Source organism: Castor canadensis, chromosome 1, assembly GCF_047511655.1.
Source record: "Castor canadensis chromosome 1, mCasCan1.hap1v2, whole genome shotgun sequence".
NCBI classification, from domain to species: Eukaryota; Metazoa; Chordata; class Mammalia; order Rodentia; family Castoridae; genus Castor; species Castor canadensis.
Window position 1 is genome coordinate 91,567,337 of NC_133386.1, and position 16,503 is coordinate 91,583,839.

The window sequence follows — 16,503 nt, forward strand, 5'->3', positions numbered from 1 at the left end:
TGCAGACGACATGATCCTATACCTTAAAGACCCAAAAAACTCTACTCAGAAGCTTCTAGACATCATCAATAGCTATAGCAAGGTAGCAGGATATAAAATCAACATAGAAAAATCATTAGCATTTCTATACACTAACAATGAGCAAACTGAAAAAGAATGTATGGAAACAATTCCATTTACAATAGCCTCAAAAAAAAATCAAATACCTAGGTGTAAACCTAACAAAAGATGTGAAAGACCTCTACAAGGAAAACTATACACTTCTGAAGAAAGAGATTGAGGAAGACTATAGAAAGTGGAGAGATCTCCCATGCTCATGGATTGGTAGAATCAACATAGTAAAAATGTCGATACTCCCAAAAGTAACCTACATGCTTAATAAAATTCCCATCAAAATTCCAATGACATTCATTAAAGAGACTGAAAAATCTACCATGAAATTTATATGGAAACACAAGAGGCCACGAATAGCCAAGGCAATACTCAGTCAAAAGAACAATGCAGGAGATATCACAATACCTGACTTCAAACTATATTACAAAGCAATAACAATAAAAACAGCATGGTACTGGCACAAAAACAGACATGAAGACCAGTGGAACAAAATAGAGAACCCAGATATGAAGCCACACAACTATAAGCAACTTATCTTTGACAAAGGAGCTAAAAATATACAATGGAGAAATAGCAGCCTCTTCAACAAAAACTGCTGGGAAGACTGGTTAGCAGTCTGGAAAATTCTGAAACTTGATCCATGTATATCACCCTATACCAATATTAACTCAAAATGGATCAAGGATCTTAATATCAGACCACAAACTCTAAAGTGATACAGGAAAGAGTAGGAAATACTCTGGAGTTAGTAGGTATAGGTAAGAACTTTCTCAAGGAAACCCCAGCAGCACAGCAACTAAGAGATAGCATAGATAAATGGGACCTCATAAAGCTAAAAAGCTTCTGTTCATCAAAAGAAATGCTCTCTAAACTGAAGAGAACACCCACAGAGTGGGAGAAAATATTTGCCAACTATACATCAGACAAAGGACTGATAACCAGAATATATAGGGAACTTAAAAGACTAAATTCTCCCAAAACTAATGAACCAATAAAGAAATGGGCAAGTGAACTAAACAGAACTTTCTCAAAAGAAGAAATTCAAATGGCCAAAAAACACATGAAAAAATGCTCACCATCTCTAGCAATAAAGGAAATGCAAATTAAAACCACACTAAGATTCCACCTCACGCCTGTTAGAATAGCCATCATCAGCAACACCACCAACAACAGGTATTGGCGAGGATGCGGAGGAAAAGGAACCCTCTTACACTGTTGGTGGGAATGTAAACTCATACAACCACTCTGGAAAAAAATTTGGAGGCTACTTAGAAAGCTAGACATTGATCTACCATTTGATCCAGCAATACCACTCTTGGGGATATACCCAAAAGACTGTGACACAGGTTACTCCAGAGGCACCTGCACACCCATGTTTATTGCGGCACTATTCACAATAGCCAAGTTATGGAAACAGCCAAGATGCCCCACCACTGACGAATGGATCAAGAAAATGTGGTATCTATACACAATGGAATTTTATGCAGCCATGAAGAAGAAAAAAATGTTATCATTTTCTGGTAAATGGATGGAATTGGAGAACATCATTCTGAGTGAGGTTAGCCTGGCCCAAAAGACCAAAAATCGTATGTTCTCCCTCATATGTGGACATTAGATCAAGGGCGAACACAACAATGGGATTGGACTTTGAGCACATGATAAAAGCGAGAGCACACAAGGGAGGGGTGAGGATAGGTAAGACACCTAAAAAATTAGCTAGCATTTGTTGCCCTTAACGCAGAGAAACTAAAGCAGATACCTTAAAAGCAACTGAGACCAATAGGAAAAGGGGACCAGGAACTAGAGAAAAGGTGAGATCAAAAAGAATTAACCTAGAAGGTAACACACACACACAGGAAATTAATGTGAGTCAACTCCCTGTATAGCTATCCTTATCTCAACCAGCAAAAACCCTTGTTCCTTCCTATTATTGCTTATACTCTCTCTACAACAAAATTAGAAAAAGGGTAAAATAGTTTCTGCTGGGTATTGAGGGGGTGGGGGGGCAGAGGGAGGGGGCGGAGTGGGTGGTAAGGGAGGGGGTGGGGGCAGGGGGGAGAAATGACCCAAGCTTTGTATGCACATATCAATAATAAGAGAAAAAAAAGTTCCTATAAATCAAAAGAAAGTAATCAAGCAACTACATGTACAGTTGGTGACAAAACCACAAAGTAATCAGTTCAAATAACTTTAAAACAGAAAATCTTAATTTTGTATTCCTAGAGAGATAAAATCTAATGACAAAGAAAAATCTTAAAGGCCAACTTTAGTAATCATATTGTTGGTATTGTTATTCTTAGACTGATATATGTGTTTCGTGGGGTAAAGAAAATAAGTAACTCTTGGTACAGCTAGGCACTAGAATTTTCAACATGGTAAAAACAAAAATAAGCTGAGTTCTAAAATTCTCAAGTGCAAAATTTTCATTGTATCAGTATGAATCTATGATAACTTTTATCTTTTTTCCAAAGAATTACTTCTTAGCTATATCCACTGAGAAATACTAGAAACAAGAAATAAACTAGCAGCAATGAACAATTCTAGCACCAATATATAGTGTCTAAATACCACTTTCCATCAAAAGAAATTAAAGCTCCTTGTAAAACGTATGATTCCACATCTGAAGAAGGAAAGACACAAGATGAATCTAAGAATCTAGGAGTTTGGCCATGCAAGAAAGCATAGTAACTATCAGATGCCACTGATGGGGTGTCAAAGGCTCAAGAGCAAATTTGAAGAAGCTTTTAGTCGGCAAAGATGGGTCAATTTCATCATCTTGTAAGCACTGCATCAGCATGGGATTAAAACACATCAAATATATTCACATCCATAAATTCATATGATATGCTAAAAACCAACTAGTCACCTTTGGAGGATACCAGGGAACCAATTCATTAATTTTAAAATGGATAATGGGGAAAAAAAAATCAAACATGTATCTTGCCTATACTGCTACAAACTGAATCTCAAAATAACAAAATACTAGCCAAAAGTATTTCTATATAGAATTATTTTATCTAATAAATGAAAAGGGAAATATTTAAATGAAAGTATTATAATACTGCCAGTTTATAACCACGGATCAAATGGAGCTAGATGATGATCACTAATAGCTGAAACAGCACAGAAAAGATACCAGACATTATGAGCCTCCTGACAGGACACCACAATACCTCTGAAGTAATTTGCTCTCTCTCCCAAAAAATGAAATCTCAATCTGATCAGGCCTCTAAATGTAAATGACAATTTACAAAAAATACAAGGAATTGAGGCATAAGGAAGCTATCAGCAAAATCTATAGAGTGTGGCAAACTGTATAGCAAAAGAGTCTCCTTAATGAATAAAACGCAATCAGAACAAAAACAGAGAAAAGGGTGTTTACATATTAAGAAAGTCTTAAAAAGCAAAAAATTAAAGCCTATGGACCTCAGTCTTGATTCAAATAAATTTTATAAAAGAAACCCTGACTGGATATTTATTTATTGGCAACACTGAGGTGTGAATTCAGGGCTTTGGGCTACCTAGGCAGGCACTCTATTGTTTGGGCCATGCCTCTAGTCTCTGATTTGGATATTTAATATTAAGCAACTAGTATGGCTTTAAGTGAGATAATTACATTATATTATGTGGTTTGGGGTATTAAGAATCTTTATCTTTTGGAAATATTTATTCAAATACTTATGAATAAAATTAAAGAACACCTGAGGCTTGTTTCAGAATAAGCCAGGGGAAAGTAAGACTAGCCCTAAGTTGACAATTGCATAAGCTAGGTGATAGAAGACTTACGGCCTCATTACCCTGATACTTACTTCCTTAGTAAGGAAGATTTTTTTTTAAAGCAAAAATAAAAACTTAGATTTATGTGCCTGCTGCCGGCATGCTGTATCCAACACAGAGCCTGGTACATGCTAAGCACATGCTCTGCCACTGAGCTCTTCCTTCAATGCAAATTTAGAACTTTGATCTTACTTCAATCGCAGTCCAGCAATCGCAGTCTGTTAAAATTCATTTTTGGATTTGAAATCAGCAACTCTTATGGCAAATACTAATAATTTAAAAATAAACATGAATCAGCCTGAAACTTTCATACTGCAATTATGACTGAAAATACTTACACATGGAAAAAAAAGACTCTAGAAAAGAATAATAAGTAAGAGAAAGTAAGTGGCTTCACCACCCATTAGCTGTATAAATATGGAGTTTACCTAACCTTCTCATATAAATCTAAATCTCAAATATTTAACCTGTAAAATGTGAGGACTAAATGGGATAATTCAATAACTGCCACACAATTAAGTACTTGGTAAATATCAACAATTATATTTGTAATTCAAACATGAGCTGTTCAATAAATACTGAAATGTTCCTTGTTAAAGAGTTTCAGTTTGAATGCCAAAAAATAATTGACTATATAGTAAAGAAGTAGCTCCCTTTGACCTACCCATATAAATTATAAGCACTAATCAACTTTTCATAGCGAAGAGAAAGAATCCACAAAACAGCATTCTTCCATCCTCCTAAATATATCTGTAGTTAACAAAAAAGGAATACCTATTGCCCCATTATCTAAGCCCTGTTCCCTAGGACAAGCATTTTAATGGCTTATACTTTTATGCTTACAGTAGTCCCCATTTTAACCATGGTTTTGCTTTCCCTGTTTTAGTTACCCAAGGTCAACTGGATCTAAAAATATTAAATGGAAGATTCCAGAAATAAATTCATCAATTCTAAATTGCACAATATTCTGAATAATGTGATGAAATTTCATGCCACCCCCAATTCATCCAGCCTGGAAGGTGAATCATCCTTTGCCCAATGTATCTATGCTGCATACACTACCATTCGTCACTTAGATGCCATCTTTATTATCAGATCAAGTGTCAGAGTATCACAATGCTTACCAAGTAACCTGTATTTTATTGAATTATGGTTCCGAAGCACAAGAGTAGTGATGCTGCCATTTGGATATATAAAGAAAACCCATACTTCATTTAAGAGAAAAAGTGAAAGTTCATGACTTACTAAGGGGACAAAATCATATGCTGAGGTTGCTAAGATCTATAATATATTTTGAAAGACCATATTTACAGAACTTTTATTATAGTATATGATAATTATTCTATTTTATTATTGTTAATGTCTCACTGTACCTAATTTCTAAATTATACTTTATCATGGATATATACATGTAAGAAAAAACTGTATGTATAGAATTCTATACTGTCTGCAGTTTCAGGCATCCACTGGGATCTTAAACATACCCCAAAGGATAAAAGAGGATTACTTATCTATTTCATAAATTAACAATTTTAAGACTATAAAAGATGACTGTAACATAACATTTTGGCTATGCAGAGTTGGTTTAAGAATTTCTAATTGTCTTTTTTTCCTTATTGAGAGGAAAAAAACATGTTTCTTATCCTATCACTAATACCTACCAGGTTCTTACTCATCCTATCAATAGCCTGAAACCTAATCCATTCTTCTCTTAAAGATATTCTTCTTCAATATCCTATTGTAAGTGAAACCAATTACTTTCTCAACCTGTTGCACAACTATTTTTCTGGAATTACTTTTATTGGCCTCCTGATTTGTGCCATGCCATTCTTCATCATTTTACTGGTTCATATCCCTAAACAAGTTTTTCAGAGAGGGTTCATGGTTTAGGAATTAAACATTCTAAGTCCTTGCATTTTGTCCTCACACATAATAGTTTTCATAGGTTTTGAATTTCAGGTGAAGTCATTTTCTCTCAGAACTCTGAAGACACTGCTCTACTGTCTTTTAAACCCTCAGTGGTGCCTGTGAGGTATTTGTTGCACTCATTCTTGAATTAAAAATATTTTAAGCTCTTACCATGTAACAGTAACAAAAAAATTCCCTGCCTTTATGGAGTTTTATTTCTAGTTATGCTCATCTGATTCTCATTCCTTTATAGATTTTTTTTTTCTCTTCCTAAGGTGTTTTCAGAACTTTCTCTCCTGTTCTACTAAAATTTAACAATCACAATCGTATGAATAGGTGTTGGTCTCTTTTCAAGGTGTTGGGCCCTATTCTTCTCTTTTTCCTTCTAATCTAGAAACATATACTTTTAAGCACTAGAGCTTCTTATATTATTTTTCTGATAATTGGCCCTCTCCATTTTCTCCTTTTGAAACTTCTGTTGGTTAAATAACAGACCTGCTATCATTATCTTTGTGTTCTATTTTCAAAGAATTTTATTTAATTTATCCTCTAACCATCATTTAAAAAAAAAACTGAGCTAACATCTTCATTTTAAAAAAAATTTTGCGGTACTTGGGTTTTGAACTCAAGGCTTCACACACACTCACTAGGCAGGTACTCTACCACTTGGGCCACTCTGCCAGCCTCCTTTATTGTGAGTATTGGATGTTTTCGAGATAGGGACTTCCATACTATTCGCTGGGATTGGCTTTGAACCATGATCCTCCTGATCTCTGCCTCTCAAGTAGCTAGGATTACAGGCATAAGCCACTGGTGCCTGGCTAATATCTTCATTTTTAATAACTCTTTTTTATGATTTTTTAAATAATATTGCTGTATTGAGGCAATATGTTTTCATTTCTTTGAGAATAGTAAATATATTTTTTGTGTTTAAGGTTTCTTCTGATCCAAGAATCACATCTGTTTCATTTGGTATTCATTTTTCTGTTCATTTTAAGCTTTTTATTTATATACTGCTAATTTTATTTCTTGGAAGCTAATTTTTAGTTGACCACTGATACTTAAGACAGAGAAAGGAAGAGTGAACTAAAACCCTGTGCATGTTCATAGGACACATTTTGCTTTAGGGTGGAATGAAAAGAGTCAGTCATTACTTAGGAAATCCTGAAAGCTAAAATGAGGAATACTTATCTCAAGATGCAAATGTCCACCATGGAAATACTACTTTTTCTATGTGTTGTCCTTATTTTTATTTCCAGAAGAAATGACCTCTGTATATTTTGTGGGAAGGGAAGGGAGCAGTGAGGCAGCAGGAAATATTAAGCAAATGTCATTGTGCATGGGCTTGGGTGAGAAAGGAAGCATAACTGCTCCTTGCATAGTTCTCAATTATTCCTCCCTTCCATTTCTCAACCATGTTTTCTCTCTGACCTGTGAAAGCTCAAGAGTATGAAATTCTATTACATACATCAGAATCTTCCTTTGATATAGCACCCTTGAGTATTTTGGGACATAGCTTTCTCCATTCTAATCTTTTTCATCTATCATTACTCTTTGCCTCCTTCAGAAAAGTGTTGAAATCTCTTGTCTACTGAGAGTAATCTGTCATTCTTTCATTATTATAGGTGTATTCTTTTTTGTTCATTGTTATTTTAGTATTGTCTCCAAGGAGAGAGTAGACAAATATATATGGTCAGATTCATGCTTTAACAACAAATATAACCTAGGCTTAAGCCAACTGTCTCTAACAATTATTCTCACCCATTTGGACAACTCAACACAACCAATCAATTTTCCAAAGTCCATGAAGCTACTATGCAATTTATGCACCCATTACATCAAAAAAAAATTACTCAAAATACAGATGCCATTTCAGTCAATGAGAAAAATCAAGAACAGTAAGAATATACTATGAGTTTCTTTTACGATAGGGTATCGCTCTTCCATGAAAGAGAATTAAGGAAAACAGTCATATATCCTTCACATGTTCCCTGAAAATACAAAAATACTTAGTGATTAAAAATTCTTGAATTTTTAATCACTAAGCTGGTGGCTCACTCCTATAATACTAGCTACTCAGGAAGCACAGATCAGGAGGATCATGGGCCAAAGGCAGCCTAGGCAAATAGTTCACAAGACCCTATCTCAAAAAACCCTTCACAAAAATAGGGCTGGTGGAGTGACTCAAGGTGAAGGCCTTGAGTTCAAGCCCCCGCACCACAAATAATAATTATTATTATTATTATTCAAGAACAGCCACAGGAACACAAGAGAGTATTTTCTTATTTTCATCAAACTTCTGGTCAGCTCTATTTTGAAATAAGATTGTTATTTTGAACCTACACATGCTTGTATACTGTACTACAATCTATCTATCAGAGCATCTAATAAACAAATATTCCTTAGGAAATATAGCACCTCAAATAGCTAATCTTATCTCAAGAATGGAAATTTAGACACTTGTGAAAATTCACCTTTTAGAAATTAGTCCTTATTTCTTGTAGAAACACTACCTGACTGGCAGTGAGAAAAATAGCTCAAGAAAGTAAACAAGCAAATAAAAAATAAGTTAAAAGAAAAAAAGACCAGAAACACTGGACCAAAAGAAGAAAGGAAGGAGATACAGATAAGGTAAAGTAACTCTCAGAACAATATTAATTTTTCTTATATAAAGAAATAAAAACAAAGTGTTATAGCTTATTAAAATTACATAACAATTTAGCACTGAAAGGCACCTTAGGCTTTTCTTTGTAAAGACTAAGGAAAATGAGGTCCAAAAAAACATTATCTGAAGTCACAAAGCTCACCACCTGTTTTTATCCCATATTTTTTGCCCTCCCAATCCTGGTAAAACTCAAGAAGCATTTCTGCTCCTTTTGAAAGCTAAGCCTTAGATGTCTTCTTTCCCATACTCTCTCTCCATGCCAAAGATTGTGCTCCTGCTGTTGTGCCCTCTCTACAGGATCATTCCTATCAATAAGGAGGCTCTAATGAAGCTGATGCTTAACTCCTTGTCCTACTGCATCAACAACCACATTTTTCTACTCCAATTATCCACTTAAAACTTTTTAATGAGAGCAACATTACCATGGCTCACAACTGTAATCCCAGCAACTCTGTAAGATTGAGAAGATTGTGATTTCAGGCCAGCCCAGAAAAAATTTAGCAAGACCCCATCTGAACCAACAAGTCAGGTATGGTGTACAGGCCCGTCATCCCACCTATGTGAGACGTGTAAGTAGGAGGATCATTGTCCAGGCCAGCCTAGGCAAAAAAACACAAGACCCTTCTGGAAAAATAACTAAAAGCAAAAAGAACTGAGGCTGTGACCCAATTGGTAGAGTGCTTATCTAGCAAGTACAAGGAACTGAGTTCAAACTCCAGAACCACACACACACACAAAATCTTTCCCAAGCATTTTTTTTGAATTCACACTAGTCAGCTTTTCATGTCCACCTCTTTACTAAAGTAGCTTTTGTCAAGATCACCAATGACATTTATCTTTCTAAATCCTATAGTAAATTTTCTATCATCTTATTCCTACTTGATCATACAACGGTGCACACATGTCATCAACAGCTATGTGAGAGACTGAGATCAGGAGGAGCATCGTTCTAGGCTAGCCCAAACCAAAAAAGTTTGTGAGACCCCAATACCTCAATGAAAAATATCTGGGCATGGTGGAATGTGCCTATCATCCCAGCAATAATGGGAAGCATAAAATAGGAAGACTGTAGTAGTTCAGGCCAGCTTGAACAAAAAAAGCAAGACCCTATCTCCAAAATAACCAGAGCAAAAAGGGCTGGAGGTATGGCTCAGGCAGTAGAAAATCTGCCTCACAAGTGTGAGGCCCTGAGTTCAAACCCCAGTACCACAAAAAAAAAATTATTCTTTCTCTTTAAAGAAAAAACTTGCAAAGATTGACACAACACTGAAGATTAATGTTCCATGTATAGTTCCCCAACTAATTTAAACTAATTCATTGTAAGAATGAACCAATTATCAATTGTTCATCTGTATCTCCATCAACACATTTGTGTGCAATGGAATATTAGTCAGTCATAAAGAACAAAATTATGTTGCTTGAAGGAAAATGAATAGAATTAGAAATAATCATGTTAAATAAAACAAGCCTGTCACTAAAAGAAATACAGCATGTTTTCTCTCCTATGTGGAATCTAGACTTAATACACACACACACACACACACACACACACACACACACACATATAAATGTGAGGAGGAAAGAGTGGGAGGAAAGGGGGGAAAAGATAAGTTGATAGGGGTGAATAGAAGCCTTTGTATGCATGTATGAAAACACCCTAATGAGTCCCATTAAAATTATTTTTTAAGGGGAGAGGGAAATAAGAGTAATAGATGGTGTAAATATCAAATTATATTACATGGGTTATGAAAGTGTCACAATGAAAACCCTTTGTATAAATAATATACACTAATAAAAATCTATGGGGGGATTTATGTATTTCAGGAACTCACAGTCTCAAGGGGATAATCAAAGATTTAGCTAGCTAAAACAAAAAAGAAAAATTATAAGTCTTATCATTTTCAATCCCTAAGAACTGTTTATTTCCTAAAAATTACTGAGTGCTACTATAGCAATGCTAGAAAAGTATCATCTAGTACTACCATTTTTCATCCAAAAATACACTCCTTTTAAAAGAAAATTCCAAACGGCATTGAGTTACATATAACAGTCAGATAAAAAGATTACCAAAATGCTAAAATGTTTCCTTTATATCCAGTAACAAATGAATCATAAAGTAAGTTGTAAGCTATAGAGACCACTGTGTGATGCCATAATGACCCGATTCATGTGACTCTAAGAAAGACTTTACAATCAAAGAACTGTTAAATTTCTTGGCATACATAGCCAGTTTCTTTGTATAAAACACCGCTGCTTGGCTACCTGTGCTGTTGGCAAATGAGCTCACACAACAGGTCACTAGACAAGCAAAATGAAAACAAATGAAGAGAAAAAGAAATAAATAAGAAGATCTATGTCTCCCAAAGGGAAAAAAGTATTTAAAGGTAAGATAAAGATAAAAAAAATTCTATCTTATAACTACAACTGTTTCTTCTACAAACGAAAGATTAAGAAACAAAAACTAAGTGGTTTTCTCACTGGGTACACATTCCTAATACTAATTTCCTAATGCTACTATAGTCATTTGCACAATAACTACTCTTCATTAAAATCAAACTATGTTTGGTTAAAATACAGAGAGATAGATAGACAGATAGATATAGATACTGGCAGTACTGGGGTTTGAACTCGGGGCTTCATGCATTTTAAGCAGGTGCTCTACCACTTAAGGTTAAAATAAAATTTTTAAAAATTTTAAAAAAGCATGATTATTAAATATGATCAGCCAGATCACAGTAAATGCTACTTAAAATTTATAGCATAATTAGCTTTTTTAAAACAGCATTTTGAAACAATGGCTCAAATGAAAGCTGCTTAAAAGAAGCTACAGAATGTATTCCTAAAGTTTAGTCAGTCAGATGGAAACTTCACAGACCATTCCTTAGTTCATTCATAAGACATTTGCTGAACATCTACAAGTGTCTGGCACTGAACTTTGGTTCATACAAAATTGAGTAAGATACTAATGATAGTGCAGAGTACAAGTAGTAATAATAAAAGGAAGCAGAGGAGGCTAAGTAAACTCAGAACTAAGATTAGCAGACAGAAGGGAATTTGAGAAGGTTTCTAGAGGAGATAATGCCAAAATTGAGTAGTAAGGCATTAATAGTAGTTAAGCACAAGTATAATTTTGGGGGCAGGGACAGAAGCAGTGGTAAATGAAGTTAGTAAAAGAAGCCAGTTGGTGAGGGAAGACCTTGTTTCAATAAGAGGAAGAAGCGTGTGAAAAATAAAGTATAAGAAAAGCATGGTGTATCTTCAACCTGCAAATACTTTCCAATCCTAAGAACTTGAAATGTAGCTCATCAGAACTGAGATATGATGTAATTGTAAAATATATGTAAGGTTTTGAAAAGTTAGTACACAAAAAGAATATAAAATGTCTCAAATATGTTTCTATATTGATCACACATTGGAACAATATTTGAATATAATGGGTTAAAATATATTAAAACTAATTTCACCTGTTTATACTTTTCTGTGTAGTTACTGAAAAAATATGTATATGGCTCGCATTGTATTTCTATTGTACAATGTTTAAAATGAGTCTATTGGTTGGGTGGTGGTAATAAAGTATTATGAGGTGAGGCTGTGTCAGGTGGAAGAGACAATCATGTGAAGAACATTTAATGTCACACTAAGAAACTGGGTGGAAACAAAGACTCTTCAGTAGGGTTAAAATTATCAGATCTCACATTCCAACCCAAGAAATGGAGGTTTGAACTACAGTATCCTAAATAGAGACAGAGTACAGAACCAATTCCAGAAATGTTCATTTAATAAAATAAACTAGACTTGGTGGTGGATTAGATGTGGAGTATGAGAGAAGAGCCTGAATAAATTTCAAAGCTTTGGACTTGCAAAATTGAGTATATATGGTTCCATTCAATTGAGAGAGGTTTGGCAGAGAAAAGAGATGGGTTCAATATTGGACAAAGTAAGTTTGGGATGTCTGTAGGAAATCTATGAAGAAATACCAAAAATTAGCTACCCAAGAGTTCCAGGGTAGAAATACAAACTTGGGAGTGTGTTAATAAAGTAATATTTGATGGAAACCAAGGAAAAGGATGAACTCAGCCAAGAGAAGTGTATAGAGTGAAAAAACGGAAGACTAAGTTATGAGGAAAAACAATAACCAAATGGTGGGCAGAAAGAGAGGATCTCAGAAAGGTGACAATGACTGTAAGGAGAAGAACCAGGAGATAGGGTAGCATTTTTATTTGTAATGGGCTTCTAGCATGTGATAAGAATTACAGTTCCAAGAAATGTTTAAGAGACTCAACTTTGTTTTCCAAGGGCACAGATTGCTTTTTGTATATGAATGACACTTTAACAACCTAAGAGAATCAAAATAAACTATTATTTCCTTTTATGCACTTGGATAAGCAAACTAACCAAAATACAACAAACCACAAAGTGAAATGTTTAAAATAGCAATGTAAAACTCAAATGTGGAACTATACACAGAAAAATGCAGATTAAAATAATCAGGAAAAAAAGTGAAACTTTATCGATTTAACTATTTCCACAATGCATGAAGCCTCTCCCACCAAAAGGCATTTAAATGATGACTTTTACTTCTAAGATATCTAATCCTAAAGGTAATTGTTGGGTATAAACATGTATGTGTCCAAGTGTACTTTCCCACAGGGAGCCAAATTCTCAGATTTTGGGTGCCAGAGTATACATGACAGAAAAGACCAAATCTACTTTTAATAAAACCATTTTTTTCCCTATACCTAAGTATAGGTAGCAACATCTGGATAAAACTAATTCTCACAACAAATCTGTTCCCATTCTGAAACTTTAAAAAAAACAAACAAACTGAGTCTAGTGACTTGAAGTCAGTACATTGTTCAAGGCCACAAAGGGAAGAAAAGAGGGTTTTACATTCAAGTGAACTTGACCAGTGCTCTTCACCACAGTTAGACATAAAGCAAGTTATCCGAGTACTCCTCCAACTCAGTTATGCCAACTTGGCAATTTTTCACTAGCCACCCTCTCATTCTATCCCTGAAGGGTGTGTCAAAGGCTCACAGCACGGACGAACGTGCCTTTCTGCTCTAATCGGGCTAATACCACTAAACCTATCACAGTCCTAGAGCTACCACAGCCCTACCCTCCTTTTCCACCTGGAGTCTGCACCAGCTCCAGGGTCATGTTTAATACCTTTGGCCCCTCCTCGAGCTGGGCCTGGCATGTGCCTCCTCCCTCCTCTTCCCGGTCCCAGCAAATAGCTCCGTCTCCTCTCCACTTCCCAGTCCCCCATTTCTCCCAGCGGCCGAGCTGCAGACTTAATTTTCCTTGGAAAAGTCCTGCCAAGTCCTGCCCACCCCTAATCCTTTCATCCTCTCAGCTTTAATAACTCCGGCCCACACTCCACCGGCGAACGCCGGGTGGCCGGCTTCCTCAAGGCTCAGCCCCAGGCTCGCCTCGCACCCCCGACTCCCCGGGCCTCCACGCCAACCCCGAACCCACGCCCAGCCCGCCCGGCTCCTCTGGGGAACCAACGCGGTGTCCGGCCTCCTTGCCTTCCCTCCCCGGACCGAATTCCCCGCCGGAGCCCGGGCGTCCGGCCGCCAAAGTGCTGATGCCCGGCTCCTGCGGACGCTGCGGGTAAATGCGGAGGCTGCCCAGGTGCGGGAAGTGAATACAGGCACGGGGCAGGGGCGGGGTCCTAGATGGCAGCCGCACAGCGACCTGGACTCCACGGTAACGGAGGTGGAGGCCCAGACTGCACCGCGACATGCCCACAGCCAATGAGGCCTCTCCCCGAGTTCCTATTGGCCTCTCTCTCCAGGTGGCCCTTTTTATTGGCTTTAGTGGAACTGGAAGGCGGGACGACAAGAGCGAGAGAAAGCGGTCATTGGTCGACCACTCGGGCTGCTGCGGTGATCGCGAGGGAAGCTGTTCGCTGCGATGCTGGGCGAGGCGCTTCCGCAGCCTTCGGGTGGTGCGGGGAAGAGCGCGAGAAAATGCCGATCCTCGGGTTCCCTGTGGGGGAGAGGAGTAGGATGTGTACCTAGGGGAAGGACGGTTCGTGAAATATATTTTAAAAGTGACCACTGCGTAATTGAAAACATTGAAAAGTTGTCTTCATTCCTGTTTGGAAAGCTCTCGATTTAAAATAAGTTATAATTTATTATAATAAAATTTAATTTACAGTGTATTATATTTATTGCTCGTACTTCCCGTTCTCTGCTGAAATTGCTGATTTACAGGAGGATGTGCAAATGCATTGGTGCATTAATGCTCCTCCCTCTGGTTCTGGGCCTTGGCGATCACTTGGCTTGAAAGTGACTTTTAGGGTTTGAAACGGGTGTGGAGTAGAAACATATTTGAAACATCCTTGCGTACAGTGTTTTTCAAGGAAATGTCCTAAAGTGTATGTCGGTAGCCCGAGAGCTGCAGCATGCATAGTCTCCCCTTTAAAAGCTGACATGCATTAAGCAGTGCTAATGGCAGAAGGAAAGGTAGAAAGAAAATCCTCTTTTCCACGAGGGTTTTAAACCTGAGCCTTCTTATCAAGGTGGTTTAAATGGTGTTCAGCTGCTCTGACCATTGTTCACGTCTCACTGAATTGACCCTCCATTCTGCGGAGAAACTAATTCACCATTAAATATGGGAATTCCTGTTTCTTGCTTCACCTCAGTTTTTCCTCCTGTGCACTATTTCAAAGTTTCATTTTTATCCTGTCAATATATTTTGCTTCAAGTTACAGAGTAATTCATCTCAACCATGTTGTAACTAAATGTAATTTTCTGTATACACAATGTGTATCTAGAAGATGGCAATCATCTGTTAGTCAAAGTAGAATGAGTAATTTCCAATGTCACTGAAATACGTTGTATCAATTGTTAAAACTATCTGCTAATACTCTTCAAATAGCTCACTGGTTGTTACTGGCTTTGCTAGAGTGAATGCTATGTAGTGTAATATCATAGGTGGATTATTTTCCAGGAAGCTGTAGGACGAGTTAAGAAATATGCTGTATTGATGTGGACAAATGCCTCTTGCTAGGGTAGATAGGCGTTGCAGGCACTCAGGGAACTGAACATTTGAAATGAACATTTATTCAACACTCGGAATGTTCTAGACAGTGTAGTCTTATTCCACCTTCATTCATGACTCAACGCAAATATTGTCAGTTATCACTGATACTTGAAGAAACAAATTCAGAGAGGTTAGAGAATTTACTTACCAGGAGATACTAAAGTAGTAAGTGGTAACACCAGGATAGAAGCCCAGGACTTAAATTCCAAATTTTGCAAGTTTCAAATTTAGCACCTTCAGTATGTTTTACCTACAGGTTAACAGAGGTACTGTTAAGCAAGAAAAATATCTAAAAGGTTGGAAATCTCCAAATATTGTCTAATTGTGTGAAACACTTTCAAGGTTCTTACTATATGCAGTTTTATTCACCCTATTATATTTGAAATAACAGTGCCTTTATTTGACCTTGAAAAGAAGACCAAAAGAATTCAGAAATCCCCACAAGTAAAAAACAGTTTATGGAATTAATTTTTTGAAAGGTTAGCTCAAAGTATGTGATAACAATTCCAAAAATGTTTACACAGTGCCATAATTTTGTTAGGATTAGAATTTTCTCAGATTATACCACTTGCCATTTCATTTCACTATACACTACATAGAATTCTGCTTTTCAGGAAAATAATGAGGCTAACGAAACCACTTTTTTTTATATTTCTGCCAATTGAAATTATATTCAACAGGAATCAGACTTACTGCTTTTAAAGATACTTAAGAAATAAATTCTGTCAATGACCATTAAGTACTGGACTTCCATTGATATTCCAAAATCTCCAGATTTGCTGTATTGCTAACTGAATGTTCATTTTCTGCAGGATTTTACTTCATGCAATGCTATGTGGCAACGATACAAAGAATATAAAAATCTTCCTACAAATGTGTACTAGTAGGATTATTTCCATTTTCCTTGTGAGGAAACTACTGTAGAGTTTGACTGGTTTGTTAGAAGTTTCATTACATTCATAGGGCTGCTTAGAGGTGTGGCTCAA

General features: G+C 36.6%; 1 protein-coding gene across 7 annotated transcripts in view; it reads right to left on the minus strand.

The window, feature by feature from the left end:
* Positions 1-16,503, minus strand: part of Lca5 (lebercilin LCA5) — a 175,040-nt gene that overhangs the window by 51,829 nt on the left and 106,708 nt on the right. Inside the window, exon 1 of one of the 7 annotated variants that reach the window (XM_020183868.2) lies at positions 13,996-14,134. The exons of 5 other annotated variants lie outside the window; for them this stretch is intronic. The gene's annotated coding sequence lies outside the window, so the exon portion shown is untranslated. Of the gene's footprint in view, positions 1-13,633; positions 13,772-13,995; positions 14,135-16,503 lie in introns of those variants that run through there. One more of the 7 variants, XM_074079615.1, reaches the window with a different exon arrangement.